Here is a 13,354-nt window from a genome sequence, read left to right on the forward strand (position 1 = left end):
TTTGATAGTATTTCCTTGTTTATGGAACCTTTCAGCAAAATATAGTTAAATCTCTTTTTATTAGGTCTATTTGTGCTTTTGCTTGTGCTTTGCCTGAAATAATGATTGCTATACCTGCTTTAGATGAAGCATATTAGTTTCTTCTCCAGCTTTTATTTTTAATTTGGTGGGTGTGCATCTTTCTCTTTCAAGTGTGTCTCTCATAAACAAAATATTACTGGATTCTGGTTTCTAATCCAGTCTGCTCTTTGCTTCCATTTTTGGGTGAGGCCATCCAATTCACATTCACAGTTATGATTACATTTCCCTCAATTCAATTTTTTTTTGTTTCTTCCCTTTTTCTTTTTTTAATCTGTCCTTCCTCAAGTCTAGTTTGCTTCTAATTATTGCCTCTTTTAATTCTCTCTCCCTTCCTCCCCTCCCCTTTCCTCCCTTCCCAATTCTGATGAGAGTAAGGTTCAGTCATAGCCCCAACCTCCCTCCATTTCCTTTTTTATTATAATGTTCTTTTTTGAACACTTCTTTTTTGTATAGAACTCTAATTCTTGTAACTTGCCTTCCCTTTCTTCCAGTGTAGCCCTTTTGTCATTTTTGCCAACATTTTTTCCCACCATAATTGAAATACATCCATACCCTTCTCTGTAGAAATTCTTTTTAACTTCCCTAATAATGATAAAGTTCTTAGGAGCTACATGTATCACCTTCCCATTTAGAAATGTTAAAAATTAAATTTTTTGAGGCTGTTATGATTACTATGTCACCTAACCTTTTATGCTTCTCTTGAGTCTTGAGTTTGAATGTCAAATTTTCTATTCATCTTTTTTTCTCCAGTAAAGCTTGAAAGTCTACCATTTAACTATCCATTTTTAACTTCTGCATTCAGTTTTACTGGGTATATTTCCTTGGTTGTAATCTTAACTCCTTTGACTTTCAGAATATTACATTCCAAGCCCTCCAACTCTAATGTGGAAACCACATCTTGTATCATCTTGTGTATGGATCCGCAGATTTTGAATTGTTTCTTTCTTGAGGCTTGCATTATTTTCTCCTTGACTTGGAAGCTCTAGAATTTGGCTATAATATTCTTGGGAGTTTTCATTTTGGAATCTTTTTCAAGAGATAATTGATGAATTCTTCCCTTTTCTATTTTGCCCTCAGACTCTAAGATATCAGGATAGTTTTCCTTAATAATTTCTTTAAATATAATATCAGGGTATTTCTTTGATCAAGATTCCAGGAAGTCAATTGATTCTTAAATTCTCTCTCCTTGATCTGTTTTCCAAGTCAGTTTTTTTATTAACATAGTTGACATTTTCTTCTATATTTTTATTCTTTTGAGTTTGTTTTATTGTTTCTTGATGTCCCATAAAATCATTAGCTTCCACTTTCCCAATTCCAGTTTTTTAACAATATTTTCTTTTAAGATTTTGTACATCTTTTTCCTTTTGGACAATTCTGCTTTTTAAGGTATTTTTCTCTTCACTGAATTTTTGTGCCTCTTTACCAAGCTGTTGGTTCTCTTTACATAATTTTCTTTCATCATTTTTATTTCTTTTCCCAATTTTTCTGCTATCACCTTTTCTCTTTCTTTAACCCTTCCCAGAATTCTTATAGGCTTTGGGTTCAATTAGAATTTTTCTTTGAGGCTTTTTTGGTAGCTGTGTTTTTTGAAAAGCTGTCTTCTTCTGGTTTTATATTTTAGTCTTCCCTGTCACCATAATAGCCTTTTTATGAACAAATTAATTTTATTGTTTGCTCATTTTTCCAGCCTTTATGTTAAAGTTGATCTCTGAAGTTGCTTTTCTGAGAGTGGGGAGGCACTATCCAAGCTTCAGACTTGTTTGTGCCGCATTTTCAAAGTCAATTCTGGTGGCCTGCCAGGATAGAATGATTCTAGAAGTATGATCATGGCTATTCTAGTCTATGCTCTAATTTTTACCCAGGAATGTCTCCTGAACCCCTCTAACTCTTTGTTTTGTAGCTATGATGAGGATCCCTTGCTCCCTTGTGATTGATCACAAACACTTCTCTCTGCCTTGGAATTGTTTCTGATGATTACATGAAAGCAGTAGAATTGATGATCAATGCTCATTATACCCAGTGCCAACAAAGAGCACTGAATCTCGTTTTTGACCAGTTGTCTAATATCCTTACCATCTCGGTACTGAGAATTCCTGAAATTGCTGTTGATCCTACAACCACTGTTGCCATCATGTTTGGGCTTGGGGCAGGCCTCCTCTCCATGACACAGACTTCTGCCAGCTTCTTAAATTTTCGTGGCTTTATTTAAAGTCATTTGGAGAGGAATGTTTGGAGAGTTGGTGAGGGCTACCCCTAATATACCATTTTGGCTCTACTTCACAAAGACTATTTTAAATGTCACTTTCTATGGCCAAAACTAATGTGCTACTTGCATGCTACTCTCACTAAATTTTCATTAATTGATAGGCATGTCTAAGATACTTGGTCAGAGAGAAAATAAAACTGGCATTTCAGAATTTTTATGTATTATTGTTGCAATACTAGTATAATTCTTTTACTACTAGAATTAGTAGTAATTCTACTACTGAAATAGGACCATTATTCCTATTCTATAGGAATTAGGACCATTAACTTGCAAACTCAAATCTTTAGAATTATAAAACAATTCACACGTGTGCGTGCATGTGTGTGCGCGCACACACACACACACACACACATTCCTTTTCTTATTTAGTTGCTTTCTATATCTCTGACTCTCCTGCTATCTTCCCCCCTCTTATTCTCTATGCTTCCTTCTCCTTTCTTTTTTCCCTCTCCTCTCTTTCCTTCTCCCTTTCTCCTCTATCTTCCCCTCTCTCTTTTCTCTCTTTTCTTTCATTTTTTTCCTTTTTCACTCCTTCTCTCCCTTAACTTCTCTTTCTCCTCCCTTTCTCCTTCTTGATCTCTTTCCCTCTCCTTTCTTCTCTCTGTCTCTCTCCTTCCCTCTTTTCCTCCTTCCCTGTCTCTCTGTCTCTGTCTCTTTTTTTCTTTCCTTTCCTTCTCTATCCCCTTTCAACTCAAAGTAACATGCACTTTAATGTAAAAAAACCAAAAAACAAAAAACAAACAAACAAACAAAAAAAACCCAAAACCTACTAAAAGAGGACATTCAAGCCTGCAGAATATTGGAGTAAAAAATGGAGGTGGAGGGGGCTGTCTCTGATTGGTTGGCTTCATCTTACTTTGCTGAGACTCATGTCTACCATGGAACTTTCCAGCTAAGTCCAAGCCAGAAATGTCTATGCTCCATTCTCCCTTCCAATTCTGGTTCCACTTACATGTTATCTTAGAACATAGAATCTCTGAGGACAGCCATTTTGTTTGCTTGTATTTGTATCTCTAGTATTTAGCATAGTGCCTGGCACATAGTAGAGCATTTAATACATGCTTTTTCCAACCATTCATTCTAGGTCTCCTGATCTCGTGTAAAAAGATAATATTTCTCAGATTATTACAGCTCTGAATAAACAATGATATTATTAACAAAAACTAAACCATTCTTTTCTTTTCTTATGTCTGACTAATTTGCACTCATTTCTAAGTAAAAGATAAAATGGTTCATTATCAGCTCTCATTTCATCAAATGAGACATTAAGCATACTTCTTAGGTTTCTAAGAAGGGAAGTGCATGCTGAATAGTCACTCTTGAACATTTGGCAATTTCAAATTAAACTTCCTTTTACTAAAAATAAACCTTAGAGATACCAAAGAATCATCAAGATATAACTCCATCTTCCTGCTCATGACTCATTGCTTGTCAAAAAGATAATAAGCACATTCAGTTTGTTCATACTTAAGGTCATTCATAGAATTTTTGCTTTTCTCATAAACCTGCAGTGATAGTCTACATTCCCATGGTACAAAAAGGGTGCTTAATAAATACTTTCTTATTGGTTTATTGGTGAGCATAAATATATTGGTGTAATATATGAATATGTATGATGGCCACGATTGATTGCATTTTAGAATTTTGTAACTATGAAGTGCTTTTATCACTCTGCATGAGGGAATTTAATTGCTATTTCCTACTAGAATATATAAATGTACAATACATATATATGCATATATGCATATACATATTTTTCTTTGTTTAATTTTTAAAAATTTACTATACTTGTGACTTGAGTAGAGACCACCTGATAAGGAATTGCTCCTCATCAATGCACATTGACACCTCCTTTGCAGTGTATAATGATTTGACAGAGAAACTGAGCGATTAAGTAATTTACCCAAAGTTATTACTAAACCTGTACATTGCAGAGATGAGATTTCAACTCAGATCTTGTTTAAACTTAGGAAGTTCTCTATTTATTATGCCATATCTATATTAATAATTGAGGATTTTCCCCTCATGTTGGACTTTTTGTGCAGTGGAAGTTTGTCTCCACTGATACATCCCCTTATACCTCCAACTTTAATATTTATCGTAAATTGTTTTCATAAATTAATATGGAAAAAGCAAGAAGCCCATTTATGAGAAGGCCTAGGATCATCACATGAAAGAACAACACCAGATTGCTTTCCAGGCATTGTTCAGACAAAGCTTTCTGGGAAGATTGCATTTTATTAACTGTCTGCTGTTCTCTTTATCTTTTTTATTTGTATTTCTTCTCATCTGTTTTTTTCTACTTTAACTCTCTAAAATCAGCAGAGAAAATCACCTTCTTTTTTCTCAATTATAACATCATAGCTAATACCACAGAATCTAGGATCACAGATAAAATTTCATGGTCACATTTGTAAATAATTTAAAAATATATTTTAAAAAACTTTTCAGTACCAAATTCTCTCCTTCCTTCCACCTCCCCTTTCAGCCATTGAGAAAACAGATAATGTTGAATAGATAATGGGACATTTTAAATCTGTGGTGCTCAGTTAATTTTATCAATAATAAGCTCAGAGATCCCAAAGTATAATTTTGGGAACAGAGATAAGAGACAAGCATTATTATCTTTTTTGTAATAGCAACCAAAATTTTTTATACTTTTAGGCTTAGCAAAAGTACTTCATATGGATTATATTTGTCATAATAATTCTGTGAAGGAAATGTGACAAATATCTGTTTTACAGTTGTGGCCCAGAATAACACAGTAAGTATCGGAGATTGAATTTGAATCCAAGTCTTTTTGATTTCATTTCTATAATTGTATTTAATACCCTAACTTGTTCCCTATTAATTACCATCCAGACATTTCTGAGAAAAGGCTGTCTCTTTGACAAATGTCAGTGATGCTACAGTCTATCTACCCAGGTTACTTATACCTTCGGAATCTAACTTAATGTGCAACAAGAAAATGGTATTTATACACATATATTGTATCTAGGTTATATTGTAACACATGTAAAATGTATGGGATTGCCTGTCATCGGGGGGAGGGAGTAGAGGAGGGAGGGGATAATTTGGAAAAATGAATACAAGGGATAATATTATAAAAAAATTACTCATGCATATATACTGTGAAAAAAAATTCTAAATAATAAAAAAAAGGAAAAAAAAAGACAAGGCAGCATGTGTAAGGAAGCACATATATAGATATGAGGGCATAGTAATACAAGTAAGAATCTGAGATGTCCTTGCTTAATTTTATTTACCAAAGGATATTTTAAAAAAGATAATAAAAGGATTGCCATTTCAAAAAAAAAAAAAAAAAAAAAAGACAAATGTCAGTGATGGAATATTTCCTGAAAGATAGGAAACCACCTTTTGAACTGCCAACACTTCACCCAAAGTGAATGCTTTTTTGGACCTTTCTTGTACTTTTAGCTCTTCTGAGGCTTTCCTCAGACATACAAACTATGTTTTAATAAATCTCGCTTTTGAATGCTTTGGTTTTTTTTCCCCTTTTCCCAGTACAGAAGCTAAGCTACCACATTTGGAGAGAGTTGTATTGCCAAATACAGGAATTGAAGTGGAAAGGAGAAACAGTGACAGTGACTACTAGACATCCAACCCAGAATGGATCTCCTCTTGTGAGAGGATGATACAAGGAGACTGAGAGGCAGTTGCTGCTCTCTAACCTCTCTGACTGAGAGGCTATTGCATTGTCTGATCTCCCTTCTCTTTCCTCTGCCTAAAATTTATCTCATTCCCAATCTGCAACACCTGTGTCAGCAAAGGCTGCCCTGCAACGATGTTATTATCCACAACTGTGGAGGCTCTCAGAGAATTGACCTGTCCCTTAACAAGATCTACTTCATACAGTTGTCAGATTGCTATTAAATATATTTATCAAGAAAATAATACCTACATTTTCCCCTCTGTTCTGTATAGTTCCAGGCCCTATTGTGAAGTCCCAGCCATTAAAAAAAAAAATCTGTCTTCTGTGAACATTATCAACTATTACATCATCTGGTAGCATTTGGGTAAACATTCTTATAGAGATCCGCAATGCAATGCTTAACCATTTTATTAAAGAGAAACAGGCTTCTTTTTGAAATCAGAAGTTAAAAAAATAAAATGAGTAGGAATCCACGTTTAGTACCCTTTCAAGGGAGAACTGCTAAGTGGTATAGAGGGCTAAGGGAGACTCATATTCATGAGTTCAAATCTAGCCTCAAACACTTACTAGCTGTCTAACCCTGGGCTAGACAATTTTGGCTAATTTCTCAATTCCCTCATCTATAAAATGAGAAGGAAATGACAAACTGCTCCAGAATCTTTTCCAGAAATAAACCCAAATGGGCTCATGAAGAGTCACATAAAACTGAATTATATCCTTCCAAAAGAACACAACACTGAAAATAAAGCAAAGAGTAGAAAAGTAGCTAGTCCCTAGTTTTCTTCTCAGTGGCATCAAAGGCTCCATTCACTGTGTCTACTGTGTGTCACTTGCATTGTATGGTTATTTATTCCTTGCCTTACTGTCTCAACTTTCCATCCCTGCTAGTTCATTCTTCAGTGGTCATGACATCAGTTGTGTCCTCCTTTTTGCTTACTCTGATATCTCTCCTGCAGGTCCTCCCAAACTCATTTTCTGTGTACTTTGCAGCTCCACTCTTCCTCTTACTTAGTTTCTCTTCCTTTACCCCCTTGAGAATAGGAGAGAATGAACAAGAGAACCAATTGAATGAACACCAGGGAATTACATATCTATCAGGAAGCAGCTGGTTTCTTTATTATTATTATTATAGCTTTTTTATTTACAAGACATATGCATGGCTAATTTTTCAGCATTGGCCTTCTGTTTCAACTTTTCCCCTTCTTCTCCTCACCCCCTCCGCTAGATGGTAGATAGTCCAATACTTGTTAAATATGTTAAAGTATATGCTAAAAACAATATATGTATACATATTTATACAGTTATCTTGCTGCATAAGAAAATTCAGATTTAGAAATAATATAAAAATAACCTGAGAAAGAAAACAAAAATGCAAGCGGACAATAATAGAAGGAGTGGAAATGCTATGTTGTAGTTCACACTCACTTCCCAGAGTGCTGGGTCTAGCTGGTTCTGTTCATTACTGATCAATTGGAATTGATTTGGTTCATTTCATTGTTGAAGAGAGCCATGTCCATCAGGATTGATCATCATATAATATTGTTGTTGAAGTATAGAATGATCTCCTGGTTCAAGCAGTTAGTTTCTTGTGTATTGCTATGTATGCATTATTAAATAAGGAAAATAGTGAGAATGGATACATTTTGTATAATTTTTATTTGAGAATCATAAGATCATGGATTGAAAACTGGAAGAGAGCTCTGAATTAAACTTGTACAAATCCTAATTATATAGATGAAGAAATTGAGTTTCAGGCAAGCTAAATGATTTTCCTTTGGTGACATAGATAGTAAATATCAGAGGTATGCTTGAAACCTAGATTCTGTGACTCCTGAACCAGTGTTTCCATGGATTCATAAAGAAAGGCATCTTAGCAACAGCTTTGTTTGTTGCACTATTTCTTACAGAGACTCTATTCCCTGAAATTGTTGCCTTCGTGTCTCCTCCATTTATTCTAGAGTAAACACATCCTTTCTCGCTACACAGAAAACATTAGATAATATTTTTTCCCACTGTGAGTTATTGTACTTCCCTGGGTTACATAAAAACACTCAAAAATTATGGTAAAACATGCTTATAATCTAGATCCAAGTTTATAGCTGGCACCTAACTATCCAACATCACTGTGGTAAGTTCTTTCTTCTTCAGGTAAAAGATTTATGGTCAGTGAATTGTCCCAACCTCCCTTCACTAAAGATTTAATTTGTGTTTATATATTTCCTCATAACATCCCCAAATGCCTAGTAACTTGTTCAGATGATTTCTCTAGCCCTACACTGTCTCTTTTTACTCCACAATTACATCATCTCTAGCCACCATTTCATTCTAAATCATATGGAAATGGTCTTTATCCTTAGTTTGTCTGACAGTATTACTGAAAATTTCATCCAATGGTTCTTACTTTTTCCTCTTGTCTAGATATTTCTTCCAAAATGAATCATAAATTGCTCCACTCTTTAAAGCTTATGTCATTCTTTTTTACACCTGGCATCTGAATCACTGAAGAAATGCCACTCAGAGTCATCCCCAGTGACTTTATAATTAAAGTTTCCAAAACATAGTAGGTACTTGATAACTGCTTTTTTGAACCTCATCCCAGTGATGAATTATTCATGAGAATAGTTTCACAATTGGACTTAAGTTCAGACAATCTCCATAGATCCTCTTTTGGCTATGCCAGCCTTCCTTTTTACCACCCAGGACTATAAGTAGCCTTTCCTCTCTATCCCTGGGTCCTCTTTAAATTTTCTAGACTTCAGTGCTGAAAATACAAAATATTCCTATTTTCGGCTCTGCCAATGAATGAATGGCATATTTATATTTGTAATTGCAAGAGAAGGCTTATATAATGCATAACACACTACACTTGAAGTCAAGAATGCCTGAGCCTTCCCTCTAATAGTTATTAAAGTATCACATTAGACATACTATTTTTCTTGTCTAAGCCCTACTTTCCTGATTCATAAAAGAAAGAATAATGTCTGCACTACACATGACATAAACTTTTGGAGAAGTTGAATTGAGGAAAAACAAACAATTGCAAACTCTAAAATGCTATCTAAATATTTATTTGTTACTAATTGGCTTAGGAGATAAACTCATTAGAAACTTCAAATGTGAATGTCCATATTCTTATTCCAAACACAAAAATGGAAACCACCAAATACTTGAAAAGAATTTTTTTTTAAATGGAAAAAGGTGGTGGAACACAGGACAACAGTAAACTTTCCTCCCCTCCCCCCAGGCATTTTAAATACATGTTTTGTTGAGGCATCTTTTTTTTTTTTTTTTTTTTTTTTTTTTAATCTCAGTCACTTTACAAAGATGATTTGGTCCCTTCTCAAATATAATACTCTCTTGTAGCAAGTACACTTATACCAAACAAATAAATACATTGGCCACGTCCAAAATCTTATTCTTCATTTCTCACCTAAAGTTCAGTACCTTAATTATGAAAGTATGTTAAACAATGATGTTTCTGGGAATTAAAAATGGTCACTTCATTGATCTGAGGGCTACTGTTTTTTAATGTTGCTTAATATCATCATGTAAAATATTCTCCTGGATTTTTTATTTTCACTAGGCATTGATTCACATACTTTCATAATTAAAAAATTCTCTATCTAATGTTCTGCTTAGATACTTAACATTTCTTATCTTGTTTAATTTTAGGTAAGGTTTATCTGGATTTTAAATGGGCATATTGAGCTCCCTCTTGGTAAATATTTTTCTTTGTAGTATTTCTTGTAATTTGGTTGAATTTTCCTTCAGGTATTTTCCATGTTATGCACTGGGTGCATATGCATTTCTTATTGATTTATTAACTATGATAAATGTAAGCATAATGTAGTTTTCTTACCCATCTGTTAACTACTTGTTTGTTGCTTTATCTCAGATTGTGATTATCACTCCTAATGTTTTCATGAGATATAGTAGATTCTTTTTCAGCTTCTCATTTTAATTGTATCTGAATATTTATGTTTCAAATGTGTTTATTTTATAAACAATTATTGAATTTTGCTTTCTGATCCATTGTGTCACTTCCTTCCATTATTTGTGTGAAGCTTTCTTATTCTAGTTGGAAATTATAATTGTTTTCCCTCCATCATATTCTGTTATAATGCTTTCTTTCATTGTGCCCCATTCTCTTTAAAAAAAAAAAAAAAGAAGAAGAAAAGGATGGGGAAAGGGAATAAAATCAGTATTAATTGTCTTTACTTGTTTCAATCTAAATCCAATCCATTTTTCCTCCAGTTTTTCCTGTCTTCCTGTCTCTGTCTCTCTGACTCTCTCTGTCTCTGACTCTATCTCCTTGTCTCTTTCTCTCTTTCTCTGTCTCTGTCTCTCTGTCTCTCTGTCTCTCTCTGTCTCTGTCTCTGTCTCTGTCTCTGTCTCTGTCTCTCTCTCTCTCTCTCTCTGTCTCTGTCTCTCTCTCTCTCTCTGTTTCTGTCTCTGTGACACACACACACACACACACACACACACACACACACACACACACACACACACAACCTGGCTTTAAGTCCTCTCCTCGTTCCAGATTAAATTCCTGTTTATTGAATTTATATACTTCATCATGGGTGTTCAGGACCAGGTGTATAGGACTACCAGTCCACCTCCAAGCTTGTATTTTCTTCCCTTGTAGACCTTTACTTTCCTCAAAAACTTCACATCTATTCCTGCTTCTTTCTTGTCCTGTCTTGAAAATGGTACTTCTTGATTTTTGATTTAACATTGGTAAAAAAAAGTCATAAACTTCTGTTCTCTGTTCTACTGTTGATTACAGTTTCTACTCTCTATGCTCATTTCTAATTCCTCCTGTTCCTGGAATATGACCTAATTCTAATCATTTTCATGAGCTGTCCTTTAGGCTTGTAATTTCCCTCCCTGACTCTTATCTTCTCTGGCTTCCTTCAAATCCCAGCTTATTTACTCTTTAAAAAAAAAAAAAGCTTTTCCCAATCCCCCTTCATATTAAGCTTTCCTTCTTGGATTATTTCCAATTATCCTGTCTATATTTTGTCTTTAAGTTGTTTGTGATTTTCTATCCCATTAAACTGTGAATCCTTGAGATCAGAGAGTGTTTTGAGATTTTCTTGTGTTTTTTATTTGACTTTTTTTGCATTTCTATTTTTTTTGTTCTTTAAAATTTTTAAGTTATATATGTATATTCATTTTTACATATTTCCATATGAATCATTTTTAGGAGAGTAAAATCAGAACAAAAAGGAAAAACCATGAAAAAAAAACAGAAGAAAAAAAAAGGTGAAAATAATATACTGTCATTTGCATTCTGTTTTCATAGTGCCCTTTCAGGATGCAGATGGCATTTTCCATCCAAAGTTTATTGGCAATGCCTTGAATCATTGAATTGCTGAAAAGAGCCAAATCTATCCTAGTTGAACATCACACAATCTTGTACTTGCTGCGTGCAATGTTTTCCTGATTCTACTTGTTTCACTCAGCATCAGTTCATATAAATCTTTCTAGACTTTTCTAAAATCAGCCTGCTCATCATTTTTATGGAACAAAAATATTCCATTACTTTCATACACCATAACTTATTCAGCCATTCCTCAATTAATGAAGATCTACTCAGTTTTCAGTTCTTTGCCACCACAAAAGAACTACTATCTCTTTTTTTCTCTTTTTTTTCTGATCTCTTTGGGATACAGACCCCGTCACATCTTAATTCATTATACATTGCCTGACACACAGAAAGTGTTTACATTGTCCATTGATCTTGTTGGTCAATCAGTTAAAAATATTTATTTCTTGCTTGCTATATCCCAGGTACTATGGTTAAATGTTCCTTTAGAAAGATGTTTCTCTTTCTCTTTTCATTTTAAAAGAGAATACCTGTTGGGGGCAATGCCTAAGGCAGAGGGATTACTTTCAGGCATCTTTGTTTTTTGTTGTTCATCCTTAATTTCTTGAAGAAGATTGATTACATCATGAGATGATATTTTGTCTTGCACATGAACTATATTTGAGGCAGAGTTACAAAATCATCAGTCTTACTCTCTCTTTTAGAGTCATCAAAATCCAGTGACAAAAATCAAGATGACTGATGATGACCCAGGAGGCAATTTATGATCTTGATATCTTTGATGTCTGACTGAGCTCTAAATGCTCCTGCTTCAGCCATCTTCATGACAGTTGGAAGAAACTGTTTTCATCTACACCCATTCTGCCAGAGAAATTCTTCACATGCATGGGATACTACACTAACTCCCTAATTCACTGTCAAGTGGATTAATGCCTCTGCCAAAATGATCTTTTGCAGGTGTGGCCACTGCCCATACTACAGCTTTTTGGAGCCACAGGTGAAAGTTGGGTGATTTTAGACATCATAGATAGATAAGTAGACTTGGACAGGGCTTACTTAGTAAGCTCTCACAACTAGTGGTGCTTGTCCTCCCTGAAAACCCCATACGTGTCTAATAAATGCTTGTAGACTTCATGACTTACACATTCTTATTTTTTTAGTCATTCCACATAAATGTTCTTTTAACATATCTTTATCCTGTCCCATAGTGGGGAATATGAGGGGAAAGACAGCCATGTTCATTTGAACAAATGTGGTGAAAAAGGACCAAGAATTACTCTTGCTAATATGGAAAAAAAACAATCTCTAGAGAATATAAACTCACTTGTTATGGGCCATTCTGCTAAGCAATCTGTTTTCTGTTTATTTAATTTATATTTGTGGTATTTGCTGGTTTAACTTTATTTAATCTATGTTTATTTTTTTTATTACAAAATTGCTTGGCTTCTTTACAAAGTCAGATTATAGAATAATAAGTCATTCAGTGTTTACCTGATGAAAGAGAGCCTGAAGGAAAGGTTGGTACTGTCACAGGCGATGTCTTGTCCTCCAAGAGTAAAAAGCAAGTCTTAAAGGCCTAGCTTAGTGTCAAAAAGTAGTAGACACTCAAAAGATCTGTCAAATGAATGAAAAAATGGGAAAATTACTGGAGAGGGGTAGTTATCTGATAGTTGAGCAAAGGATGGTTTTCTGGAAGGGAAGAGAAAAATTATGTTGAATATATTTTAAAAGAGTCATTTGAGATATTAGTTAAATAGGCAGAAAGAAAATGTATTCTCAGTGTTGAATATGGTAAGAAATAGAAGCTAATAAAAGTTAATTGACATGGTCCACTCTTACTGCTTTCTATAGAATTGTCCTCCATAAGTTGGAACTATGCAGGTGATCTTGGGTACATATAAGCACAAATATACTCAATATGGAACAACAGAAAAAAAAAAGGCGGGGAGAGGGGAAACAATGACTTTGTAGAAAGAGGACCTGGATTCAAATCTTCTCTCTGCCA

At 34.4% G+C, this 13,354-nt stretch overlaps 1 long non-coding RNA gene across 2 annotated transcripts in view; it reads right to left on the reverse strand.

Annotated features, from left to right (window-relative positions):
• The window catches only part of LOC141555332 (uncharacterized), a 108,755-nt gene that overhangs the window by 69,412 nt on the left and 25,989 nt on the right, over positions 1-13,354 (reverse strand). The window contains exons 6-7 of one of the 2 annotated variants that reach the window (XR_012486160.1): positions 12,841-12,963; positions 6,721-7,050 (exon numbers count right to left, since the gene is read on the reverse strand). This is a non-coding gene — a long non-coding RNA (uncharacterized LOC141555332). Of the gene's footprint in view, positions 1-6,720; positions 7,051-12,840; positions 12,964-13,354 lie in introns of those variants that run through there. The other variant, XR_012486161.1, reaches the window with a different exon arrangement.

The sequence above is a fragment of the Sminthopsis crassicaudata genome, chromosome 1 (genome assembly GCF_048593235.1).
Source record: "Sminthopsis crassicaudata isolate SCR6 chromosome 1, ASM4859323v1, whole genome shotgun sequence".
Classification (NCBI taxonomy): Eukaryota; Metazoa; Chordata; class Mammalia; order Dasyuromorphia; family Dasyuridae; genus Sminthopsis; species Sminthopsis crassicaudata.